The sequence below is a fragment of the Monodelphis domestica genome, chromosome 8 (genome assembly GCF_027887165.1).
Source record: "Monodelphis domestica isolate mMonDom1 chromosome 8, mMonDom1.pri, whole genome shotgun sequence".
In the NCBI taxonomy this organism is placed as follows: Eukaryota; Metazoa; Chordata; class Mammalia; order Didelphimorphia; family Didelphidae; genus Monodelphis; species Monodelphis domestica.
In genome coordinates, this window is record NC_077234.1 from 14,484,483 (window position 1) to 14,512,327 (window position 27,845).

A 27,845-nucleotide genomic window follows, 5' to 3' on the forward strand; every position below is an offset into this window, starting at 1 on the left:
CCAATGTCTCTGCCCACGTCAGGCAGAACCTGAGGAGGACACCCAGGAGTGCCACAGTGCTGGGCACCTTTGATATGCTTCCCTCCCATTTCAGGAGCAGGATTGCTGGGCACATCCTTAGGAAGGATTTCTAGACATCCAGATCTGTACTATGTAGTGAGGGAGCATCTATGCAGGGCTTTGCACTCGCTGAGAGACAGTCTTCAAATGCCACCTATTGTGTCTTCATTTTTCCAAGTATTTTCATTTTGAAGATTATCGCTTGTCTTTGTAGATAACATTACGTTGACGTCAGAAATGAATCAATGAATGAAAATGTTTCCTTAAGTACCTGCCATATGCTGAGTACCGAGTTGGACCCCAGAGATACCAAGACAAACATGAAGCAGGCTTGTCCTCAGGGAGCTCACATTCTAGTGGGGACAGGGGAAGATAGCCTATGAAGGAAAGAATGGAGAAGGAACGAGTGTATCAAGAAGCCAGTCACTGGCATGTCCTTATAAGAGTCAACAGTAGCATTGCATGGATTATAGTAGCAAACCAAGCTCCAGAAGGGAGCCGGGCATGACCCACACACAGCAGTAGGACAGACGGCAAGATGTCCAGGGTAGATACATCATGGAGTCTGACACATTGGTCTGTAACCAGCCAGATAAACTAGAGTCATTTGTTCAAAAGAATTCATCTGAGCTCTCATGGAAAATGGACGCAGAATGTTGATTGTCCAGAGTATCATTGGCAGCAGAATACACAGACCACTGAACTGCTCTATTACTATATACACTTATCATTGGATCATAAGGTCAAGGATTTCTAGCCATAAGGGACCTTAGGGATCATTCAACTTAACCCTTACATTGCCATTATTATTATTAATATTTAATTTATAATTAACAACATCGATGACAATGGTGATGATGATTATATTAATTTAGACCCCTGGGTGAAAAAGTGGAAACAGAACTGAATCTGAAACCAGACAGAACCGAGTTCAAATTCTGCACCAAACACTATGTATGACACATAGGCAACTCACTCATTCTTTCTGTGTGCCAATTTCCTCATCTGTAAAATGGGTCGATTCGTGACACCTACTTCCAAGAGTTGTGGTGAGGATAAAATGAGATAATAATAATGAAGAATTTCACAAAATGTAAATATTATATAATAATTAGTGGAGACAAAAAAGGAAAAGACGATGACCCAGTTCCACAACCAGAGGGAAGGATAACTGTTGGAGAAGCATCATGCTTCATTAACATCCATGGCATGAGAGGAGAATTAGAGGAAGACCTCAAGTATGTCAAATGCATGCTTTATGGCTATGGGAGGGAGGTGGGTGGAGGGGATGGAAAGAACAGGATTCTGGTAACCATGGAAAAATATTTTAAATTAATTAATTAAATAAAATTTTCCAAAACTTAAAAAACAACAAATAGATGCTTTATGGCGAAATATATAGGGGCCAAGAATGATGGATGCATGGGCCATGAAGGTGTTTTTTGCTTATGACCTCCCTACATCACAGGAGATGGCAGGTAGGAGTACCCACACCAGTGAAGCCACACTCATCATGGCAATAAAATAAGTTCTTTGAAGCCTACCTAAGTATAGTTTAATTTGGAGGATCATAAAAGGTGATTAGGTTGGAGTCTAACTCGCCACAGACTGAGATGTAGAATTAATCAACTTTGCTATCGACTTCAACTCTTACTCTTGGCCAGAGAAACTGAAGTGAATTTAAGAGATTTCCTCGAGCTCATTCAGTGAACCTGTGATAGAGACAGAGTTTGTTAGTTGTGTTTCTGTAGAACAATCTGATGCTATAGTTAGCGCACACAGTTCACCAAAGGTTGATCTTAGCTGCAGTTTAGATGGGCCGTCACCAATACGCTGTTATTTGGCAGATTCTGGAAATCCTCATCCCATAACCAAAAAAATAGCCACCAGAAGCCTCCTCCCCTTATAGCATATGGAGAATTATACTATTAGAGACCAATACTTGGGGGTTACGGCCACATTGTTAAGGGTCTAATGTATGTAAAAATTCCAAAAAGAACCTGAACAAAAAGTTTCTAAAGAAGTCCTTGGTGCAGTCTGGAGTTGAGGGTAGATTTATCAGATTAATCATTTTGAAGTTCCAATGCTTGTAGAAAAACACATTTTGTTTAGCCACCACATGAGTCTCTTCAGCCTACTCTAAAAAGAGAATAGCTTCTTTCTTTGGGATAAAGAATTAAGTGATTGGTGGCAGGAGGGGGAGAAAGAAGGAGAAGAAAGAGACATGAAAGACTACCAACGTCTCTCTAGGTCTCAAAATGACCGAAGTATATTTATCTGATCTGGGGGCATTCCTCCTCTTTTGTAAAGTAGCTAGATTCCTTTATAGTCTCCTGAAGGTTTTACTGCCGGACCACTATGAGAGAATTCTGTTGGAAAGAAACAACAGAGAAAAGAAGTAATCTTGGAATCAAAACAACTGGGGAAAATCACCTTTGATGGTGGCAACAGCATTCTGAATGAGATCTTTGGAAGGAAAGATATTAGAGATGAAAATATTCACTGCAGCTGTTTAGGTGACAACAACCAACAGGCGAGAAAATGGGTACGTACTAATTGTGGAAAGGTTGAACACATCATTGGATTTTATTCGAACTGGAAATTCTTATGCACTTACAATCAGCAAATATGAAGACCAAAGAAACTTGGGAAAATTCCTATGAACTAATGCAATGCAATGTAAGGAGAAACAAGAGTCCAATATGCACAACGAAAACAATAAAATAAGAGGAAGGGTACCAAAGGGCCCTAGAATTCAGATCACTATAAAAGGCAAGAAGATCCAGAGGCCAGATGATGAGTATCTCTTGGGAAAAGAACGATGGGTTTGCGTGTGCAATGAGGCATAGATTGTCAGACACTGGCTTTCTTCTGGTTCTATATTCCATAGTTGTACTTTGGTACAAAGGAGCCTTTGTGCCCATGATTAGCAAATGATGATAAAGTAAAAGGAATTACTTTAACATTCTGCTCTTGGTAAACAGAGAAAACAGGAAGCAGTCCTGGGAGCACTGTCGTGGTGATGTTTCTTCCTACCATTTCCTTGTGGACGCAGGCAAATGGAATTTGTATGTGGAAAAATCAGTATAATAGTGTGACATAATAAGAAAAGCTCTCTAATAGAAGTTGAGACTCTATTCTCAGCTCTGCCACCAACTAGTTTTCTGAAGTTGAAGAAGTTAGTTGATTACACTGGATCTTAACTTTTTTATCTTTCAAATAAAGGCATTGGGTGTCATGATTTTTAAGGTACTTTACACCTCTAAAATGTACATTTTAATTTAACTAATTTGATTATGAAAGGTCATACACAACAATATTTGAACATTAATTTAATTAATTTAACATTTAATTTTATTTTAACAAAGAATTTTCCTCAGAATAACTTAGGAACAAGGTAGGGGAGGGTTTATGACTACCAACCAGAGATGAAAAAATAGTCAGTACAATTATAGACTTGCTTCAGAACTTGGAACTCAGAATTCTCAACTAGGTTTCCTGCTTCCAAATCCCTGGTTTTCTTTCCATGATGCCAAATGCCCTTTGCTGTTAGCAGTAATTTATGACTTGATAATAATTCATTAGAAATTTAATGATAGCTAATGATTTTATATCACATTAGGATTTGCCCAGTGGTTTACAAATATTTCATTTTAGTATCAAATAAATTGTGAGATGGAGATACTACTGTAATATCGTTTTACTGATAAGAAAACCATTTGAGAAATTTTAAGTGATTTGCCCAGAGTTACATGGCTAGAAAGAATCCAAACCCAATTAGAACTCGGGTCCTCCTGTCTTCAGTTGTGCCACCACAAAATGAAAAGAAATGGATGACACAAGTAAATTTACATTAATGTAGAAGTGAGGGAACATGCCTCACTGTCCCAGGAGGTTTATAATTGTATGGAATACCAATGGGGTCCTCAAAATGCCAAGGAGCCAAGGAAGAACAATGGACTCTCAATGAGGGCGTGGAGCAAAGAGGGAGGAAAAAGGAAGTGTGAAAGCTCTAAGGATAAATTTTGCTGACTTCATAGTTTAGCCTTGGGCCCACTTTGCCTTCATGTGGGAGAAGGAAGCTAAACTGAATCTATTTAAAGATCTCAGAGAAGTAATCTAATTACTAATGTCCCACCTGGGAACATAGTAGTGTGGATGATAAATGGGACATGGTTAAATATTAGCACATGAAAGTATGGAGTGTCACTGTGTAGAGGACAAAGATTTTCCATTTGATTTACAACTAATTGGTTGGCAAATTAATGTAATGTTAAAACAGCAATCCCATGATGATAAATAATAGAGGATGTACAGAGCTTGGCTGCTAATTCATGTTCTTGTGGGAGATACAGAAGATAGCAGCAAAGATGATTATATATTAACTCTCACATTTTATTGGGTACCACCCAAGACATGTGGGAAATTGTGCTTGTCTTTGACAAATATTTCATACTGAAGACTGGGCAGGAGCATCTTGTCGAAGTACAAACCCACAACTCTGCTGGGTGTTCTGCTTCTCCCTATACTTCATTGAGGAAATGTAAGATTTTCTAATATGGAAAACATCACTTAACGTCCAAGTTGGACTCTGGGCAAAAGACCGAAAAGACCAAGTGAGCATGGAATACATTTGATCCAAAACTGACTGTTGTGAGTTAGGGCTAAGCAGGTGAGAAGAGAGCATGCAGCTTACATACCCCTCAGATTGCATATCTGCTCACTGGCTTAAAAATTGAGCGAAACACTCTACTTGGCAAAACGTGTTTTGGGTTTTCCCTAAATGGTTGAGAAATGATCTAAAATTCTTGATTAATTCAAAACACAGCTGTTAATACCTCATCGTATGCATTCGTAATCTGGCCTTATTTTTATGATTGTTAACATGTATTTACATAGCACTCCAAGTGAAGTTACTCTACTGGAGGTGAAATGGGAGCAGAGCAGATGGTGAGTGAATCCATGCGAAACAAGCCAAACTGAAGTCATCTCTGAGCCCCACCCCAAACCACCTGTCCTAGGCTATCAAGTCCTTCATTCTCATGGCTCGCCATGTCTTAGATGGCTTCACACCATCAAAGATTTGGAGCTACAAGGAACCTTAGAAGTCAACAACTCTGATGCTTTCAGTTTAGAAATGTGGAAACTGAGGCCCCAGGGGGCTAAGTGGATTGTCCCATGTTACTTACATAGTAAGTGGAGGGCAGGGTAGGAATTTAAATCCAGATCTCCTTTTCACAAGGGCATCCCTCTGTACACGAAGCCATTTTATTTCCTGCTTCTTCCTTATATTTGTCTATTGATTTCTTATCCATATTTTTGTTGAGTCATTTTTTTCAGTCATGTCAAATTCTTTGTGACCTCATTTGGGATTTTCTTGACAGAGACACCAGAGTGCTTTGCCATTTCTTTCATCCCTATTCTGATCCAGATTCAAATGTCATGAACTTCAATTTGCCTGGGAAGCAGCATGGAATAGTGTAAATGGCACAGGTTTGGAGGCAAAAGACCTACATTTGTATCCTAACTTTGTCATTTATATCCCTTATGACTTTGAACATACCCTGTAACCTCTCTGGGACTCAGTTTCCCAGTTTCCTAAAATGAGGAAGAGGTTGAATTAGATGACTAACTCTAAATCTATATCTTATGGGCCATCTTAGATCTCTCCCATACTCCCCCTACCACCATCATGTAGAGTCCTATTCAAGAACATTTGTAATACATTTCAGCAATCTGTGTATCATTTCAGTATAATATTGATATAATTTTGATATAATATACCCAGAGGGCAGTGAGCTGTGCCTCCTTTATGCTTTGTGTCCTTGTCTCCATCCTCTCATCAATGATTTGAACAATGCTCTGCATATAGATAATATTTGATGTTTGTTTAATAAATGTTGGATTGTTGCATATGTGAAGATCTTCTGTATTAGAATCAATATTAAGTATTGGTTTCAAATATATGATTTAGATATAAAGAATGATACCATAACTAAATTAGGGGAACATAGAATAGATTACCTGGCAGATCTCTGGAGAAGGGAAGAATTTATGGCCAAACAAGAGATAGAGAGAATTATAAGATGTAAAATGAATGATTTTAATTATATTAAATAAAAAGCTTTTGTACAAACAAAGCAAATATAACCAAGATTAGAAGGGAAACAACAGATTAGATTGGGGAAATTTTTATGATAAATTTCTCACCTAATTTCTCAAATATATTCATTTTTTATTTATTTTTAAACCCTTACCTTCCGTCTTGGAGTCAATACTGTGTGTTGGTTCCAAGGCAGAAGAGTGGTAAGGAATAGGCAGTGGGGGTCAAGTGACTTGCCCAGGATCATACAGCTAGGAAGTGTCTCAGGCCAGAATTGAATCTAAGACCTCCTGTCTCCAGGCCTATTTCTCAATCCACTGAGCCACCCAAATGCCCCCTAATTTCTCAAAAATTTCAAAGAACCAAGTCAATTTTATAAGAAAACTATCCATTACCCAAATGAGAAATGTTCAAAGGATACGAACAAACAATTTTCAGATAAAGTAATCAAAACTATTTTAATCATATAAAAATGTCCTAAATTACTCAATTAGAGAAATGGAAATCACTGCATACTGAGGTATCACCTTACACTTACCAGATTGGCCAATATTTTACTGAAGAAAAGTGGTAAATGTTGGCAGGGATGTGGCAAAATTGGGACACTAAACCATTTTTGGTAGAGTTATGAGCTGATTCAACCATTCTGGAGGGCAATTTGAAATCATTCCCAAAGAGCAATAAAACTGTGCATACCCTTTGAACTGGTAATACCACTGTTGGGTCTTTTCCCCAAAGAGGTAATAAAAAGGGGGAAAGGACCTACGTGTACAAAAATATTTATAGCTATTCTTTTTGTAGTGGCAAAGAACTAGAAAGTGGAAGGATGTCTAACAATTTGGGTAATGACTGAACAAAGTGTGGTGCATATTGGTGATACAATATACTATTGTAACATAAGAAATCATAAGCAAGATGTTTTCAGATTTCATTTCTGAAAATGATTTCAGATTTTGGGAAAATCTGTAGGAACTGATGTAGAAAGAAAGAAATAGAACATTGAACACAATAATGGCAATATTGTATGATGATCTTTTTGCTGTCTACACACACCTTCATTTCAACTCCTTGGGGCAACTGGCACATGTGGATGGGATGAATAATTTTGCTTTGGAGTACAGATTGTACATACGGCATTTGACTTTTTCTGTTAAAATTAAGTGGATATTTCATCAGTTTCCTAATTGGTTTCTCAGTTACCAACTTCTGCCTCATCTTCCCAAATCTCCTTCTCTCTCTCTCTCTCTCTCTCTCTCTCTCTCTCTCTCTCTCTCTCTCTCTCTCTCTCACCAAGTAGTACAGTATGCCCATTTAATAGATAAAGAAACTGAGATACAAGTCAAAGAAATGATTTCCCAAAGTTTACAAAGTAAACTTAGCCAAGCTCAGATTACAGTCCAAGTGTTCTGTCTCATGGATTGATGTTCTTTTTATGACACCGCACTATATCCACTGAATATGTCTTGTTAATTGTCCTATGCATACATCAGACTGGATTTCCTTTATACTTGTTTGTTGGTTTGTATCTCCTACGGCAATAGTGCTCTTCTAAGGACCCAAAAGAGACTGCAATTAAATATTTGATTAACTGAATAATAAAAATCATATAGAGTCATTGATTTTGTATTATTGGGTGATTCCCACATGCTAGGCTAATTGCAAAGATAAAAGGATGTGAAATTAGTGAAAGACATCCACAAATCCATATAGGCAACAAATACCCCAATTTTACAATTTATGCATACTAAAAGTACAACTTGAATCACAAAATTTTTCACCATAAAAATTCTAATTTATGAATGATATAAAGATGGATAGAGAGCTAACACACTAGTTAAAAGATTATGAAGTTAAAAAATAACAACCTGACTGGCTAGAATACTAGGCTGAATGATAATAATAATAATAGCTAACATTTATATTGCACTTTAAGATTAGCAAAGCGCTTTCAAAATATCATCTCATTTCATCCTCAGAATAACCTTGTGAGACAGATACTATTATTTTCGATGTTTTTATATATAAGGAAACTGAGACCAGCAAAGATTAAGTGACTTGCTCAAGATCATATAGCTTGCCATTTGTTAAGATTTTTTAAAATTTAATTTTAATTTTAAAAATTTTAAATTAAAAATTTTAAATTTAAATTTGATTTTTAAAAATTAAAAAATTAAAATATTTATTACATTTATTACATTAAATTCCCAGGTATCTCCCTCCCTCTCTCCCTGGAGAGGGCATTATCTGTCTTTGTCTGTCTCTCTGTCTCTATACATATATACATCAATACATGTGTGAATATATGTATACATATATGGGTATATGTGCATATGTATATGTTTGTTAATATTTTATATACATATATTAATTTTTGTGTTTATTTATAAAACCATCCTACTTGTTTCTATCTAGCAGTCATTTCTTTGGAGATATATATATATATATATATATATATATATATATATACATATATATATAAGTTATTCTTTGAATTATATTTATATGCTCTAGTTCATGTTCTCTTGGTTTTTCTCTTTTCAGGCTCCATAATTTCTTGCATGTTTTGCCATGTTTTAAAAAAATTAACCTGATTGCTATTCCTTATGATGTAGTAGTATTCCATCACAATCATGTGCCACAATTTGGCTAGCCATTCCCCAACTGATAAGCATTCCTTCAATTTCTAGTTCATTGCTACCACAAAGAGAGTTTTAGAACATATAGGTTCTTTTCCATTTTCCCTGATCATCTTAGCAAACATATCAAGTCGTGGCATTACTTGGTTAAAGATTATACAGAGTTTTAGATCTCTTTGGTCACAATCCCAGATTGTTCTCCAAAATAGCTGGATCAGTTCACAGTTCCATAAGCAGTGTCTTTGTGTTCCCATTTTTCAACATCCCCTTCAAAATGTGCCAATTTGCCCCTTTATCATTTTAGTCAATCTGATGGTGTGAGATGATATCTCAGAATCATTCAGATTTGCATTTATCTCATCAGTAATGATTTAGAGCTTTTTGTGACTTGTATAGCTTTGATTTCTTTATCCAAAGATGAAGATCAGATTTAGACATAGGTCTCCCTGACTCCAGTTTCAGTGCTTTGTCTACTGGACCATTTAGCAAGTGACTCGAATAAAAGGAAACATAATGAGGGCAAAGGAAAACTTCTACGTTTAGCCTCAGCAAATCAACTTCTATAGTACAGGATTTGGCAAATATAGTCAATAGCTTGTTAGAAATGTATTTGGTCTCTTTATTTGACAATAAGCTCAGTAAATCAACAGCAGGTTATGGCCACCAAGAAGGTTTTCAGTAACACGGAAGGGCTAGTCCTTCTGTCATCTGTTCATTTCTGAGTGCTACTTTTCTTGCTCTAAATAAGTGAGCTCTTTGAGGTCAGTAGGATAGGGGTTAAGGTTTGATCTAGGAGATCCTTTTTGATACAGGAGAAACTTCAATCAAGAGTGTCATATTCAAGCTGGGGCAGTGTGTCCTAGCTGGGAGAGCTAACTGCCTAAGTGATGTGATTTTATCTTACGTGAACGCTCTGAACAAAAAGTGCAGGTTTGGAACAAGAGTCTGACATTTAGCTGATATCCACGTGCATTTATATCTCAGGAGCAATGGGCCATACTCTTATCATGAAGAGGGAATTTTCCCAGAGCTTTAAGCAAGTTGGGGGGTAGCAATAAGTAGCTGACCTTTTGTGCAGGACATGAAAGAAATTAAGAAAGAACTTTAAAGGTTTTTGCAATGAGATTGGCATGGAATTTAACAGACTCTGTCTCTCCCCAGGCAGTTTGTTTGATTTTCATGAAAATCTGTGTATAACGATGTGCTCCAAATAGATTTATTGCTAACATATTTGTATACAGTGAGACCTTATTATATGAATATGGGAGACAGTAAGGTGGGAAGAAAAGAAGGACAAGAGTAAGTTATTAGCAAATGTGAGTGAAGTATCTTGGTTTTAAAGGTCAGGTAAGATTGTAGTAGGTCAGACGGTTTGGGGTGAAACTTATCACAGGGTGATCGTGTCTGTTGTTAGCTGACACATTTCTCTTCTCATTTCTGTCAAGCTTTTCCATTTCCAATCTACATGTCCTTGACATACCTAGCATACTTATTATAAGGAAGTTAACAAGATACTCCCTTTTGTACATAGTTATGGATGTTAATTTTTTTCAATTGAGAAGCATTTAATTTCTCTCAAATGATTCCAAGTAAAATATGACTATAACTGATGTTTCAGCCCAGCACAAATAGAAGCCTTCTCTGATATTTTTTATCATTTTTCAGTGCTTGTCTGCTCATTTGAAAATAAAATATATTAGCCTGAACTCTGTTTCTTTTACATATATTAGATCATTTGATGGTTTCCTCCAATCCACAAATATAAAGATAGCATCCCAAGTACAGTAAAGGCAAAATAATTTGATTTAGAACTTATTTTCTCAAGCTGGAGTTTCCCATAACTTTAAGAAATCTACAAATTGTGAGAGAAGAGTATAGTTTCATAGAACTGAGCATAGTAGAATGGGGGTCAGGGGAGGCTATGGATTCAGGAAGAGAACACATGAGTCCAAAATCAAGCTCTGTCAATTTATACCTGAGTAACCCTGAGCATGTCACCTCAGGTAGAAAATGATTGGATTGAACTAGATGGTCTTGGAGGTACCTTTTCAACTCTACTTCTCTAATTTTATTGGAAATTAATAGATATATCCATTTAGCATTTATTATTGTCATATTATTATATTATATTATATTATATTATATTATATTATATTATATTATATTATATTATATTATAATATTGGTTCCAACACAGAAGAGAAGTAAGAGTTGAACAGTGGGGTTATGACTTACTTAGGGTAACACAGTTAGGAAATGCATGAGAATATATATATATATATATATATATATATATATATATATATATATATATATATATATAGAGAGAGAGAGAGAGAGAGAGAGAGAGAGAGAGGGAATATGGCCCATTTGTATATAATATATCTATTGTATAACATAAAATTTTAGGTCACAAATATTCAAGCTGCAAATATCCTGGACTCTGCTTTTTAGCAAAAAAAGATAATATTTTTGTTATAACCAAGGTAACTGAAGTTCATGGAGGATAGATAGAGCTAGTTCCTGGTTCCTGTGAGTACATAAGGTCCTGAAATGATCACTTGTATTCAAATGGACACTATGTAAAGTTATTATTATAAACAATATTGCCAAGAAAACCCCATGGATAGCTATGCTTCATGAAGGCAGGAAGAGTAATATGTGGCTGAATAGTGATAACAATAATTGTTCAGACCCAACAGAACTATTCAATGCAAACTAGAATGATGTCATCAATTCAGGGTGACTCATTATTTGCATTAATAAGAACGTAATTATAATATTACAAACAGGAATAAGAATCTCATTACTAATACAAATAAGGCAGATCTTGAAACGTCAACATCTAGTTCAAAAGAAGCAAAATTTCAGAGATGCTCTCTGATTATGTAATCATTTAAAGATATATAGCAATACTCCTGGAATAAGTATGTAAACTCCATAGAACAATAGAAAAACTGGCATAGTTACATACCATCAAACTTAATGACTGTCATTGATAATGGATTATCTTTCTAAGGAGATTACAAAATGACTAAGATCTGAGTGTGGAATCGAAAGATCTTCCATTTACAATGTCTATATGAACCTATTCAATGATATGTCGATAAAGATGTTCCAATCAATGACTCAGTTAGACAGATTTGTTTAAAGAAATAGAGGGCCTCATGAAAATGGTAAAAGGACATGTCATTGCTACCAGGAATTATTGGAAGGCTTATATATATATATATATATATATATATATATATATATATATATATATATATATATATATATATTAATTAAGATGGATTTTCAAGGGAATTGTAGACATAGCAAAATATCATCCTACTGCATGACTCCTTAGCTATTTATATGTAGATGACTCTCAAATCTTGATCATGGCCTTTAATGTCTCCCCAGAGCTCCAGTCCCATATTTCCATCTATCTTCTGCACAAATATCTTTGGATATCGTCTTAAAGAAACAACAAACCAAACCCATCTTTATACTCTTCCCACATATACATGTAAGAGATCCTACAAATACCAGTCATCCTAATGCTGTCTATTAAATTCTTTTATTTTTCCTTTCAGTAAGCAAATCAATGCTAATGATGTCTATTACACAATTACTCTGATTAATCTCCCAAAAGACACCATTATCTAAATCACTCTGGCTTGTATTAATTCACTGGCAGGGAATTTACATCCTTAATTTTTTTTTCATTAACCACAAACATATTTACATTTCCTTTCCAGATATTTAAATGTTAACCTCATTTATGTTAGTCCTCATTATAGATATATTCCAGCGCATTAATTCAGCAGCTAAATAATATTAGCAAATGAATAATAACACCTCACAGTCCAATAATTTAACTAAGTTATTGACTAATGTGCTGTAGCATGTCACTTCTCTCATTATTAGATCATTTTCTTTTCTTTTACCTAGGGATATTATGGAACATGCAGATTTGACATGATTCTGATTTTAAATCTTAGCCCACTTGCAAACTTCAAATACAGAGATAATGAGAGAGAGAGAGAGAGAGAGAGAGAGAGAGAGAGAGAGAGAGAGAGAGAGAAGACAAAGATTACATGGGCTATGATTAATAGCTTTTGCTACAATTATGAAAGGCAAAATTGCTAGATTTATTTTGTTAATGCCTTATTAGGATAGAAATGGAGATTATCAATTAATTCCTAATTTCTGGTTAATTATAAACAATGTGAATAGTAAGTACATTAAGTTCTGCTCATTTGATTTTCAGTACCAGGGATGCTGACTTGACTGCTGTCCCAGGTCACTGTCTCAATATCTCATGGCTGCCAATGACAGCTGATCAGGAAGTGGTGGCAAGAGACTTGAGGAGAGGATTCTTTTTTCTTCCTTCTGGTTCCTGCAGGAGCACAGATCTGCTAAAGTGATTCCAGAATAAATGATAATATCTGTCTTTCTCCCATAAAAGAGGCAAAGAAAATGTTTGAGTGATAGAGGTTGGATTATCATACGTTACTTTCTCTTCTCCATGGACATGAATTCAAAATGAATGTAGTTTATACAATCTGCTCAGGAATCTGTGAAAGACATTAGACATAATTCCCAAGATTTGAACCCTACCCCAGGGTCAAAGCTATATACCATGAGGCCTTTCCTTCTCTTTCAATGGATAAAAGAAAAACACCGTCCTCTATTTTTTAAGGTTCAGAGATATTAAATGATGTGCCCAGTGTGCCCCATCTCAAAAGAAGTTAAGATAAGTTTTGACACCATTTCTTTCTGATTTCAAGGATAGAATTCTGTGTTCTGACATATACTTCCCATATGATTGTAGGCATTACCTTTTAGGATGCCAGGAAATTCTCTTATGCTATAAATTACAGGTTAGAAACCGATTGTCCTTGGTAAAAAGGAGTTTCCTCATCAGAATTCCCTGTGTCAATGGAATTACAGTGTGTTCTGTATAAAATGACAGTTTTTCTTTTTTTAACTTAAAAATATTTTTACTGATTTTTACAAACATGTGACCTAAATTTCTCCCAGTATTCCCTCCTTTCCCAGAGAACCATCCCTTATAACAAAATTTTGTTGTTGTTGTTGAAAATTGTATTTAATTAGATGATTTGGAATATTTTTCCATGGTTACAAGATTCATGTTCTTTCCCTCCCCTTGCCCCAACCACCTCCACGCAATTTCACTGAGTTTAACATGTGAATGCCACTTTTTTGATGGCTCTATTGCCAACCAATCCTGGTCAATTCTCCCTTTCTCATATGAGGCATAATATAGGAGTAGCCCATATGCACCTGGCCATCCATTCCTCTTTCTCAGCTTTCTCAGAAAAGACTGAAGCATTTTGTGAATTGTAGTCATAACATGTCAATAGAACACAGGTATTTAAAAATTGGGTATTCGTTTTAGGGAGCAATGAGGCACCATTCAAAAGATAGTGCAATTTCCTCCATATAATGAATTCAACTGTTGGCCAACCTTTCAAGTCAGATTGCAAGTTAAGTTCATCTTTCATTTGCAGTTTCTTTGTCTTGACTAAGGAACTCTAACTGCATAACACATTCTGGACAAAAGGAATTCTTTATCTACTTTGTCTTTCTCCTAGCCCTGGTTGATGACTTTCTTTAATAATTTCCTGTAATATAATGTCAAGTCTTTTTCTTTTGTCATGGTCTTCTGGTAGGCCAATAATTCTTAAATTGTCTCTCCTTGAATGATTTTCTAAATCCTCTGTTTTGTGAATGAGATGCTTCATATTTTCCTCAATTTTTTCATTCTTTTGGTTTTGCTTTACAGTGTCTTGCTGCCTTGTGAGGTCGTTCGATTCAAGTTGTTGTATTCTGGTTCTTAAAGACTGGATTTCATCCTTAGGTTTTTGGTCGGATTTTCTTTGGAGGTCATCTTTCATCTGCTTTGCCTCATCTTTCATCTCCTTTGCCTCATTTTCCAGCTGGTTGATTTTGGCTTTCAAGACACTATTTTCTGTTTCCAGATGACTTATCTTAGTCTTTAAGTTCTTTTCCCAATTGTCTTCAGCCTCTCTTAATTGTGTTTTGAATTGCATTTTGAGTTCTTCCAAAGCCTATATCCAATTTGCTGGGATTTCTTATTTTTCCTTTGCTGATCCCTCCCCCTCTGTTTCATTCGCTCTTTGCTCATTACCTGTGCAGAAGCTGTCTATTGTAATTTCTTTCTTCTTTTTCTGTTGTTTGCTCGAGTTTATCCCTTCTTTGCTCCCCATATTTGGCTGTGCTCTTGCTCCTCTCATTTTGTTTTGGTTTTGGGGCTGTCAGTCTCCCCTCTTGGAGCTTTGTCAGATCTCTTGGTACAGTCTCTAGGGGAGGAATGTTAGCTTCCCTGTCCTCTGGAGGCTTTTGATTGGATTGAGTTCAATTGGGTTGGGCTGTATGTGGTATGAAGCACTGAGGCTCTGAAGACTCCTGGAAGGCTGGGCCGCCCAGGCTCTCTCCAGTTCTCTCCAGCTGCTTCTCTGCTGTCTGCAAGTGCCTTTGCCCGCCTCCCTAAACTCTGAGGAGTTCTGATGGGATTAGTTCAACTGGATTGGTCTGGATGTGCCCCAGGCAAGGGTGAGACTGGAGCCACTGGAGGGACCCAGCCACAGCCCATTTCTCCCTGGCTTCCTCCCCGCTGTCCAAGCTGGATGCTCCGAGCCTGGAACCCCGCTGCTCCCAAGGTAGACCCTGCAAACCAGCACCTTTGCCCACTCAGAGGTTCCCGCTGCTGCTGGGGGCTCAGCCCTCTGGGTTGTGGGGGAGGGGTCCTGGGACCTTCGCTCAGCCTTCCCCTTAGCCCTGAGTATTCTTGGATTCCGGCTTTTGGGGGGCGTACCTTTTGATTTGAATCCAGAAGGAGGGTTCCCCGCTTCTGTCCTGTTGTTCAGATTGAATTTCAGTGCCCTAGGAGCATTCAATCTGTATTGGTAAGGAAGGGTCTTCGCGAGGTCTGAACTTTTGCTGCTTGCTAAGCTGCCATCTTGGCTCCGCCCCCCCTTGATGATTTTTAAAAAGTTACTTTCTACCTTAAACACACTAATGTGTCCTCATTCCAGGCAGAAGGTGGGTAAGGGCTACACAATGGAGGTTAAGTGACTTGTCTAGGGTCACAGAGGTAGGAAGTGTCTGAAGCCAGATTTCAATTAAGCACCTTTCATTTCTAAGTCTAGCTCTCAATCCACTAAGCTACCTCAATACACTGTGCCTTGATGATTCTCTTTTATATTATATCTCAATATTCTGGGGCTTTAGGCAATCAACAAAACTCCCTGAGGAATAACTATAGAAACTTTCTATTTATCATTCAAATCTATCTAGAAAAGAAGAATTAATGATTAAACAAGAAATAGAGAACATTACAAGGTATAAAATGAATAATTTTGACTTTATTAAATTAAAAAGTTTTCATACAAATAAAACAAATGTAACCAGGATTAGAAGAAACTGGGAAACAACAAACTGGGAAAATTTTCTAACAAATTTCTCTAATAAAGGTCTCATTTCTCAAATATATAGAGACCTAAGTCAAATTTATATGAATACAAGTCTTTCTAAAATTGACAAATGCTTAGAGGATATGGATAAGCAGTTTTCAGATGCAGAAATCAAAGGTATCAATCATTATTATTATCATTATCAATCAATAATTATATGAAATCCCTCTTGATTAGAGAAATGCAAATGAAAATTACTCTCAAGTACCACCTGACACCTATCAGATTGCCCAATATGACAGTAAAGGAAAGTGATCAATGTTGGAGGGGATGTGGCAAAATTGGGACACTCATGCTTTGCTGGTGGAGCTGTGAACTGATCTGAGTATTCAGGAGGGTAATTTGGAACTATGACTTAAGGGCTATAAAACAATGCATACCTTTGATCCAGTAATTCCACTACTGTGTCTGTATCCCAAGGACATAAAAAGGAGATTAGAGGTTGAAAACTGTTCTTTTGTGATGGCAAAGAAATGGACATTTAAATTGAAGGGATGTTCATCAATTGGGGAATGGCTGAACAAATGGTTGTATATGATGGTGATGGAATACTATTGTGCTGTAAGAAATAATGGAGGGGGCAGCTGGGTAGCTCAGTGGATTGAAAGTCAGGCCTAGAGATGGGAGGTTCTAGGTTCAAATCTAGCCTCAGACACTTCCCAGCTGTGTGACCCTGGGCAAATCATTTGAACCCCATTGCCTAGTCCTTACCACTCTTCTGCCTTGGAGTCAATTGACTCCAAGACAGAAGGTAAGGGTTTAAAAAAAAAGAAATAATGGATAGGATGATTTCATAAAAAGCTGGAAAGACCTACAAGAAGAGATGCAGAGTGAAATAAACAGAATCAGGAGAACATTATACACAGTAACAACAACATTGTGGAATGATCAACTTTCATAGGCTTAGCTACTCTCAGCAATACAATGATCCAAGATTATTCTGAGGAATTTGTGACAAAGAATGCTATCCATCTCCAGAGAAAGAATTTTGGGAGTTGGAATGTTCATCAAATCATGCAGTTTTTCACTTAAGTTTATTTGGGTTTTGGTTTTATGTTTATTGTCTTTAAAAATGAACAATATGCAAACATGTTTGGCATGATAAAACATTTATAACCAAGATCATTTCTTGCCAGCTCTGGGAGGGGGGAGGCAAGAGAGGAAAGGAGATAATTTGGATCATATAACTTCATAAATCTGATCTGGAAATTTCTTATTACATGTAATAGATGAAATCAAAATGTCTTTTTAAAAATAAAAATAATAGTGGAACTCACCACCTTTGGGAAATTCCTCTCCATCTGAGATTCTATTCAACTTCTCCTGATTGATGGTAGTAAATTATGTAGGTTTATGTACATGTTGAGTAGGTGGATTTTTTTGCACAAATAATTTTGTTTATATGGGAAAGTAAGGAGATAGGAAAAAGCTGCTAATATTCTCTTGGCTATTTTTAAACACTAAAGTCAAACTTTATTTATCCCTGAATATTTAGTATCCTTTTAATTCCTTGGTACTTTCCAGTAGCATCGCAACCAGAATAAGCCTCCTCTGAGTAGGCTTGTTCGAAGTCAATGGAGTATCATTTTCATTTGCTGTGTTGGTGCATCTGGAACTGTCATGTTAGAGTCCAACTGTCATAGATTCATTCCTGTTTATTTTATCCTTTTCCATCTGTTCATTATCATTCAATTTCTAATCCTTAAACCATGTAAAATTATTTTTCTCAGGTGGGTTTATTGTCAAGTTTTCTTTCAAAACCTGATTTCCCCTTCCCCTGTTTCTTGATTCATTTTAAAGCTAATCCTCTTGAAACCTTCCATTATTTACATTTTACAAACTCTCAGTCATCACTGAACTTCATAGTTAGGGAGAGTAAGGAAAGAGAAAATTGAAAAGACAAAAAAGAGACAGAGATTCTTTTAACCTGTGCTGTTGTCTGCATTATTATATTAAATTGTAGGGAGAAACTAGGTGACTCAATGGATTGAGAATGAGCCCTAGAAATGGAAGAGTGTGGATTCATATGTCACCATAGACACTTCCTAACTGTGTGATCCTGGACAAGTCACTTAACCCCCATTGCCTAGCCCTTACCATTCTTCTGCCTTAGAACCAATATATAGTATTGATTCTAAGATGGAAGATAAGGTTAAAAAAAAAGAATATTAACTTATAGGGGTCAGCAACTGTTTCTGCCATTCATTGTATGTCCTAAGCCTAGTAAGTGTTCAGTAAATGCGTGTTGACTAACTGACCCTCAACAATATGTGCAAAAAATATGCAAAAAGAGGCAAACCACAATAGAACTTGGGAATAAGTTGAGATGGGGATATTAGGAACTCAGAGCCCTCATTTTCCAGAATGTATGATTTTGAAGAATTACACACAACTTCAACAACTAATGGATGTCCAGTCACATTTTTCATTCAAAGGTCTTTTTTTTCCCTTTACCAATTCCTTCCAACATTCTTTTGTGATTCCTCAAGGACAGGCCCTGTCTCATTTTTTAATTAGTATCCTAGCAACTCCATCCTAGAAAAATGCCTTACTACAATGGAGGAGCTATGCTGCCCAGGGTTACCTAAGATGGACAGTTCATCGTGGAGAGTTCTGAAAACCAAAAAGTGATATCCTAGGGAAAAAATGTAAAACCACTCCAGTATCATTGCCAACAAAACTCCATAAAAACAACAAATTATTTTTAAAAAAAAGATATGACACTGAAAGACGAATCCCTTAGGTCTGAAGGTATCCAACATGCTACTAAGAAATTGTGAAAGATGACTACAAAGAGCTGATGTACTAATAAAGTGACTGGGCCACAGGTGAAAGGAAGCTCAGCTGTGGATGTGTCTGATGCTAAAAAGGGATAGTCTGATGCTATAAGTATCAATATTACATCAGAACCTAGAATGTCAGATTCATGAACCAAGGTGAGCTGGATGTGGTTGAACAGGAGATGGAAAAATCAGACATCAATATCTTGGGTATCAGTAAACTTACATGCATGGGATTGGGTGAATTTAATTCAGGAGATCATCACATATACTAGTGTGAGGAAGAACCCCTTAGAAGAAATGCAGTTGGCCTCCTGGTCAATAAAAGGTTGAAAAACAGAAAAAAAAACATTACTGAGAATAATCTCAAAAATGACAGAATGGTATCTCTTTGAATCCACAGCAAACAATTCAAAATCACAGTACCACAAGTCATAGATTCAACCATTGATGCCAAAGAGGTCAAAGTTAATCTGTTCTATAAAGGGCTACATCTTCCAGAAATAAAACCAAAAAAAGTCACATTTATCATGGAGGGACTGGAATGCTAAAGTGGAAAATAAAAAAATAATTGGAATAACAGGAAAGGTTGTCCTTGGTGTATAAAATGAAGCAGAGAAGAAACGAATGGACTTTGGACAAGATAACCCCCTGGTCATAGGGTCCCAAGAATTTTATACTGTTATTTTAACTGTAATTTTTCTATCTCTTTTGTTGGTGATCTATAAAATGCTCATAATTATATAGTATTGTTTTGTTTTTTATATACTGCAACTTTCCTGCAGTTGTTAATTTTTTACTAGTTAACTAGAATGTGAAGGAGCACACCATGGGCATGAAGTCCATTACTGGCTGAGTAGCCCAGACCCTGTTTTGGATGGAGGTCTTCTGAGGAACCTGCGCCATATACTATTCCTTTGAGAAGGGTCCCCTGAGCCCACACTTCCTGGGGAGCACGCCTTGAGGCACTACCCTTCAGGGGAGGAGCATTGTATAGCCTGCAAACTCTGCAAGGCCATCTGCCCTACCCAGGCCATCATTATTGAAGCTGAGCCCAGGGCAGATGGCAGCCAGAGGACCACTGGCTATGACATCAACATGACCAAGTGCATCTACTGTGGCTTCTGATAGGAGGCCTGCTCCATGAATGCCATCATGGAGGGCCCCAACTTTGAGTTCTCCACAGAGACCCATGAGGAGCTATTGTACAACAAGGAGAAACTTCCCAACAATGGGGACAAGTGGAAGGTCGAGATCACTGGCAACATCCAGGCCATCTTCCTGTACTGGTGAAGCCAGAGCTCCCATCTGGCCCCGGGGGAAATAGCACCCCCCCATCCTGAAATAAATCCTAGAATTGTGAAAAAAATTTCCTTGTCATAGGAAATAGTCTTTTTTTTTTTAACAACCCAAAATGCAAACCTGTACATGGACATTACCAGTAGGATTGATTATATAACTTGCAGCCAAAGGTGGGGGTTCAAATCTGGCCTCAGATACTTCCTACATGTGTGATCCTGGGCAAGTCACTTAACCTCCAATGCCTAGACCTTACTGCTCTTCTGCCTTAGAACAAATACACAGTATTGATTTTAAAAAATCTGGAATCATCTATAACTAAGATTATGAGCTACTTACTATAAAATTCAGTCTTAAATGGAAGAAAGTAATGGAAAAAGACCATCAGACTATATAGGAATGATCTAAATAACACCTCCTGTGAATATATAGTCGAAGTGATAAATAGATTTAAGGGATTAGATATGGCAAATGCAGTGCCTGAAGAACTTTGGGCAGAGGTTCACAATATCTTACAGGAGGCAGCAGCAACAAAAATATTTCAGAGGAAAAAACAAGAGCAAGAAAGTAAAATGGCAATGTGATAAAGCTTTATAAATAGCTGAGGAAAGAAAGACAGTAAAACGTAAAGGAGAAAGGGATGAATGAAGAATTCCAGAGGATAGCAAGGAAGGACAAGATGATATTCTTAAATGAGCAATACAAAGAAATAGAGAAAAACAAACAGGAAGACAGGAGGAATCCTCAAGAAAATTAGAGATATTTAGGGAATATTTCGTTCAAAAATGGGCATGATAAAAGACAAAAACCGAAGAGATTTAATAGAAGTAAAATGTTAAGAAGAGATGGTAAGAATAAATAGAACTATACAAGAAAGATCTTAACATCAATGATAACCATGATGGTATGGTTGCTAATCTAGAGCTAGACATCCTAGAGAATGAAGTCAAGAGGGCATTGGGAAGTCTTGCTAGCAGTGTGGAGGTGATAGAATCCCAGCTGAGCTATTTGAAGTCCTAAAATATACTATAAAAGTGCTGTACTCAATAGGCCAGCAAAATTTGACAAGTCAAAATTGGCCAATGTTTGGGAAATGATTAGTTCATGTTCTAGAATGTTAAAGAAGGGCAATACCAAAGAATAATCAAATTATCAATTGTGTTTGTTTAACATAATGAGTTATTGAACTCACTAGAAAAGATCTCAATGTAGGGTAAGATTGAAAGCAAAAGAAAAGGGAATGGCAGAGGATGGCAGATAGATAGTGACATGGAAGCAATGAACATTTTGGATAGACTTCAGGAAAGAGTGGAAGATGGAAGGGGCTGACATGCTATGGTTAATAGGGTCACATAGAGCTGAACTTGACTAACCCACACAATTATAAAATTTCAGCATCTGGTATAGTAAATAAATAAACTTTATCCATTGAAGGATTGATTCAATGTTATATGCTGGGGAGTAGACTAAGTTCCAAATGACTGAGAAAATATCCCCAAATTTCTCTGACTCAAAGGTTTGGTTTTTGTAAAGCAAAGTCTTCTCATATATCTTAATAAAGATTGCAAAGTCTTCTCATATATATTATCTTACTGGGGCTTTGTAAGACCTTTGAGACTTGGGCAGGACAGAACATGGCATCATAGAGAAGCAAGAAAGTTATTTATCTGGATTTCACAGATAGGAATACATAGATTTCTAAAAAGTTTTTACAAAGAATTAGAATTGAAGGGTTGTCCACCAATGGGGGAATGATTAAACAAGTTGTGGTATATGATAGTAACAGAGCATTACTGTGCTATAAGAAATGACAAACAGGATAATTTCAGAAAAAATATGGGAAGACTTTTATAAACTGATGCAAAGTGAAGTGAGGAGAACCAGAAGAACATTGCAGACAGGGACAGCAATATTTCTTGATGAACAACTATGAATATCCTAGTTATTCTTAGAAATTCGGTGACAGTCCCAGAGATTCATGATGAAAAATGACATCTGCCCTTTAAGAAAGGACTGATGGAGTCAGAATACTGATTGAAACCTACTGTTTCATTTTCTTCTTTTTTCATTTCAAAATGATTAATGTAGTAAAATTATTACATATATAAAATCTATATCATATTGCCATCATCCCAGGGAGGGAGGGAGGGTCAAGAGAATTTGGCACTCAAAACTTTAAAAATGAATTGTAAAATAATTGGTTTTTACATATACTGGGGGAAATAAAATAATATTAAAAAATAAAATGTTTCAAAGTTTACAAGGTGATTGACTTCCACCAACCTTTTGAGACATCTATACAAGAATGATCATTTCTTTGAGAGTTAAGTATTTCCCCTGGATTTTAATAAAGAGCTCTTGACTCCTAAGGCCATCTTCATTACAATACATTAAACAAATGGAAGCTTAAAAGAGTTAGATAATTTGCCCCAGGTAATAAATGGAAGACACAGGCTTTCTCCATCACTTTCATCCTTTTCAAACTTGTCAAGTGCAATGCTTAGAAAGCTTGATTCTTTTAATCTCTTGATTTCAGAACAACTCAAGCCTCACTACAAGAACTATATATAAACCTCCAGCTCCTACAACCAGAACTTGGTGTCTTCCCTTGGGTCCCTGGGTCTGGAGAGACTATGCCCTAGCTATGTATATACCATATCTCCTGAACTCAATCTTCTCCTTTTCCAAATCCCAGAACTTGGCCTCAGTCTATGGGATCACATACCCATTTATCTAGAAATTTAAAGAGCTCCAGTAACACCTGATCTACAGTCTTCATTTTGTAGATGTGGAAAATGAGTCACTAAAAAGGAATTTTCCCCCCAAAGGATATAACAACATAAAGAAAAATTTGGATGTGATAGAAGATAGCAGGATATTACACATTGAGTCCATGAAACATATGAGACTCTTCCTAAGAGAGATCAAATTAGAGGGTGCATCAGTTATTGAACTAGAAAAATTCAGAGGAAGAAGAGAAAGGTAATTATGCTTTAGGTAGGCTTCTCCTCTTTCAGTTTTTTAAACTCTCACCTTCCATCTTAGAATGAATACTGTGCATTGGTTTAAAGACAGAAGAATGGTAAGGGCTAGGAAATGTAGGTTAAGTGACTTGCCTAAGGTCACATAGTTTAGAAAAGTCTGAGACCAGATTTGAGCCTTGACTCAATCCACTGAGCCATCTAGTGGCTTTCAGATGATTTCTCTTAAAACACTTCTCAATATTCTGGGGCTTCATGCAATCAGCAAAAATTTCTGAGGAATTCACCAGCTGCTCTGGACCCCTTTTTCCCTATCCCTCCTCTTTTCTCAGATATACTTGGATGCAAGGTGGGTAAAAACAACCTCCTTTCTATTTGTTTGTTAATTGTAAAACAATTAAAATGACTCCAGTTGAGAGGTCTCCCCTTTTTTATATGATACTACTGCAAGACAGGTGTTGCTTGGGTAGTAGTTAAACCATGCCAGGAAGTAACCCACACAGAAATCATGAATCCCAATATGTAGTTAATTCCCACTCACTCTAATTAGTGGAAGAAGTCAGATATTTCTAAGGAAAGGGAATATGCCCATTTCTGTGCCAGTTGCATACCAAGAATAAACATTACAAAGGACTGTTTCTTATGACTTGTGAACAATCTGCTCAAGAAATGAAAGACAGAGCATGGAGGATCTTGTAGGTTTCAATTTTCACAAGGGTCTTTGCTAATAATCTGTGATCTTGGGGTAACATTAAAGAAAGAAATGGACTAGGCCAAATTTTCAAAGTTATTTGGAGCCAAGCAAGTATTTGAGACTCTTACAAAGAATATCCATTTTGTTGATTCAGACTTTTCCTTCTTCCTAACACAGGTGATGCCAGCTTAATGATGTACTATAGAAGAGGCTTAATTGAAACCATTTTTATAGAGAGGGTCACATGAAGCTTAGGTAGATTGCCTTTAGTTTTGCCCTTTCATTGGGCACATTACTAGCTGGAAAAATCACCATGTTCCCTCTCATTTGGTGTCCCATTCTGAAGAATAGTTTACATGCCTTGATTTCTCCATTCTGGAACATACACTACAAATAGGATCATTCTAAAGCTATCCTAGGCAGGAATCATTATGGCAAGTGCTATCTTAAAGATTATAATAGAGAGAATTTTTTCCTTATCTCCTTTCTTTTTCTGGTCAGAAATGTTCCCTGGAAATTAAATTTTAAACCCAGATATCTTGGAAATAGACATTTATAACACAACATTCAATCTGTTATCTCTGTTGCCACCAGACTGCCTTTAGAGTCACCAATTTGCTCATGCCAAAGGCCATTATCATAGTGCTTACTGGAAATAGAAAGACCAAGTGATATAAGAAATAATGATCAGTGTGCTTTCAGAAATACATGCAGAGACTTACATGAACTGATACAAAGTAATATAAGCAGAACCAAGAGAACATTGTATACAGTAATAGCAATATTGTATGATCAACTATGAATGACTGCTATTCCCAGCAATACAGCAATCTAAGACAATTCTGATGGATTTCTAATAAAAAATACTATTCAATTCCATAAAAGGAATGAATGGATTCTGAATATATATTGAAACATACTTTTTAAGCTTTCTTTATTAGTGTTGGTGGGGTTTTTTTGGTCTCTCTTTCTATATCTATATTTTGCAACATGGATAATATGTAAATGTTTTGCATGATAGCACATGTATAATTCATATCTTATTGTTTGCCTTTTCAAGGAGATGGGAGAGTGGGAGAGGGATGGAGAGAATCTGCAATTCAAAATTTTGAAAAAAAATATTAAAAATTTTTTGTTTACATGTAATGGAGAAAAATATATTAAACGGAATTTTCTACCAGCAAAAAGGAAGGAAGGAAGGAAGGAAGGAAGGAAGGAAGGAAGGAAGGAAGGAAGGAAGGAAGGAAGGAAGGAAGGAAGGAAGGAAGGAAGGAAGGAAGGAAGGAAGGAAGGAAGGAAGGAAGGAAGGAAGGAAGGAAGGAAGGAAGGAAGGAAGGAAGGAAGGAAGGAAGGAAGGAAGGAAGGAAGGAGGGGGGAGGGAGGGATAAAGAGAGAAATATCAACACTATACCAACCATCTCAAGCTGACATTTCTAGAATGTCATATTCTGAAAAAAAAACCTTCTGATTAGATCACACTGTAATTTTCATGCCCACCAATGTAGTGACCCCATTTTACATGCCTTTTAGAAATACTTATTCATTCAAAACTCTTAGGAAAAAAAATATAAACCTCACAGGATTGGAATATAAGACAAATGTGAGAATGAGAGACCTGCTTTCTCATTAAACTTCATCTTGGCTTATTGTACAATGTGATTGTTTACTGCAATCTATTAATTCATGTTTATATAGTGCTTTAAGATTTGGAAAGAAGTTTATTCTTTATTTTTCCTATTTTTCAGAAAATTGAAATGATATGAGAATGTCAAAAGCATTTTGCACTGCCATCTTTCCAGTGGCACAGATTCTGTACATACTAATTAGCATGAACTTGATTTTCATCTGGTTTTTCCTTTATGTTTCACTCTGATGCTTGACTTAGCACCCTCACTGCCCAAGTCAGGTCCCTAGAGCATACTAAGACTTGACCACCTGTCCAACTTTTGCTCATTTGATTTCTTTAAATATAACTCAAACCAGGCAGCATTTATTACATGATATTATGCGGACTTAAAAATATTTCCCTAAAAATGAGTGAAAGGTATAAAAAAAGAAATAAGGCTCAAGCAATAGATGCTCTCATTCAACCACTTTGCCACAAAACACACTCTTAAGACACTCCTAAGTGTCTAAGAAGCCTAGATTGCTAGTCTAGTGTCATTTTGTGCTGGCTAATCATCCAAGATACAAAGGCAATTAGGATGAGGATGAATTTATTTGTACACTCCTTTGATACTTCCAGAATTGCTATATTATCATGCCTCAGAAGTCTATGAGAGGATAAAAATGTGTTAGTAACTTGCCCAGTAATTGAATTCTGGGACTTCTCAGCAGCAGGTGTGAAGTATAGGAGTTTTATAAACATGGTTTCCTGGTGGTGATGAGGGAAAAGTCTCCTGTTTTCTGTAGTGTCAGGACATTTTTTTGTCCTTATTTCTAATTACCTCTTTTCTCCCTTAATCTCGAATCTTCCTGCATCATCTTCCTTTTAAGAGAGTTTGTGCTTAGCCTCACACTAGACGTAATGCTTATATTTGATTGCAATTGGAATTTGGAATGGAGTGATAATATCCATGGTGTAGTCCCCTACCTTTGGGGTATGATAGTTCCCAGAAAGAACATCTCCCTACACACACACACACACACACACACACACAAGAGTCTATACATGAAGGGAAAGCAGAAAATATTAGTTGAGCGGAAACAATGGGATATATGAAAGATTCATAGTTTTAAAGCATTTTTCAGTCATTTATGTCACTGATACACATATGGTTTTTACAAGCTAACCCAAACTGGAATAGCTAGATAGCACATTGGATAGAGTGCCATGGCTGAAATTTGGAAGAGTTGGTTCAAATCTGGCCTTAGATATATCCTTCTTGGGTGATTCTGGGTGTCATTTAACCCCAATTGCAAAGATGATACCATTTTTATGCCTTAGAATAGATACTTAGTTTGGATTCTTAGACAAAAGCTGAGTTTTAAATAATAATAATAATCATAATAAACTAATTAAAAGTTCTTGGCCCAGAAAACTTGCTCACCTGGTCTCATAAGATTATTAACAGTGCCGTACTCATATCCAGAACTGTTTATGGAAAATCTGTTCAAAGTATTTGTTCACAATATCTGGTCAAAGACTGTTCACAGTATTTTATTTTGATTTGAAAGGAATTGTGCGTCACCAACAAATAAATCTTCCCTTCAACTAAGGTAGTTTACAAAATAGCTAAGTTAATTTTTATAGGATCAGGAGCCATAATTTTTTTTAAAAAGTATTTTTCAAAGAAATATTCAAATGAACCATGACTTTAAAAATCCAAAAAAGAGCAAAACAAACAAAAAGAGAATGCCTGGCATATAGCAGGTACTTAATAAATAATTGTTGTCTTAACAATCATTTCCCCAATATTTTATTTTTAAAGTTGTGCCTTTCTCTTTTTTCTTTCTCTGCGCTGTCCTCTACATTATGTTTTAATCCATTTCATCTGTTTTCCTTGAATAGCAAGTTTAGAAGGCATTAGCCTTAGTATGTTTGATTCCTTGCCAATTTCAAGCAAGATTTCTCCTATCAGCAAACAACCTTATCCAAATGAGGATTTTAAAAAATCCCTGTCAATTAAGAAAGGAAAGCAGAGAAGTTAAAATTCTGGGCTTGATATTTGATTCTTATATGTTGTTTTTCTCCTCTGAAATATCTTTGAAATGGCAAAAGGTAATCACTTCATCAAATCTGAAATGAGACGATTTTTTTTTTTGTTTTGAATGAAATAAAGCTGAT

At 36.4% G+C, this 27,845-nt stretch overlaps 1 pseudogene; it reads left to right on the plus strand.

The window, feature by feature from the left end:
• LOC130455948 (NADH dehydrogenase [ubiquinone] iron-sulfur protein 8, mitochondrial-like) overlaps window positions 1-20,377 on the plus strand; it is an 81,002-nt pseudogene extending 60,625 nt beyond the window's left edge.
• The last annotated feature ends 7,468 nt before the right edge of the window (window positions 20,378-27,845 follow it).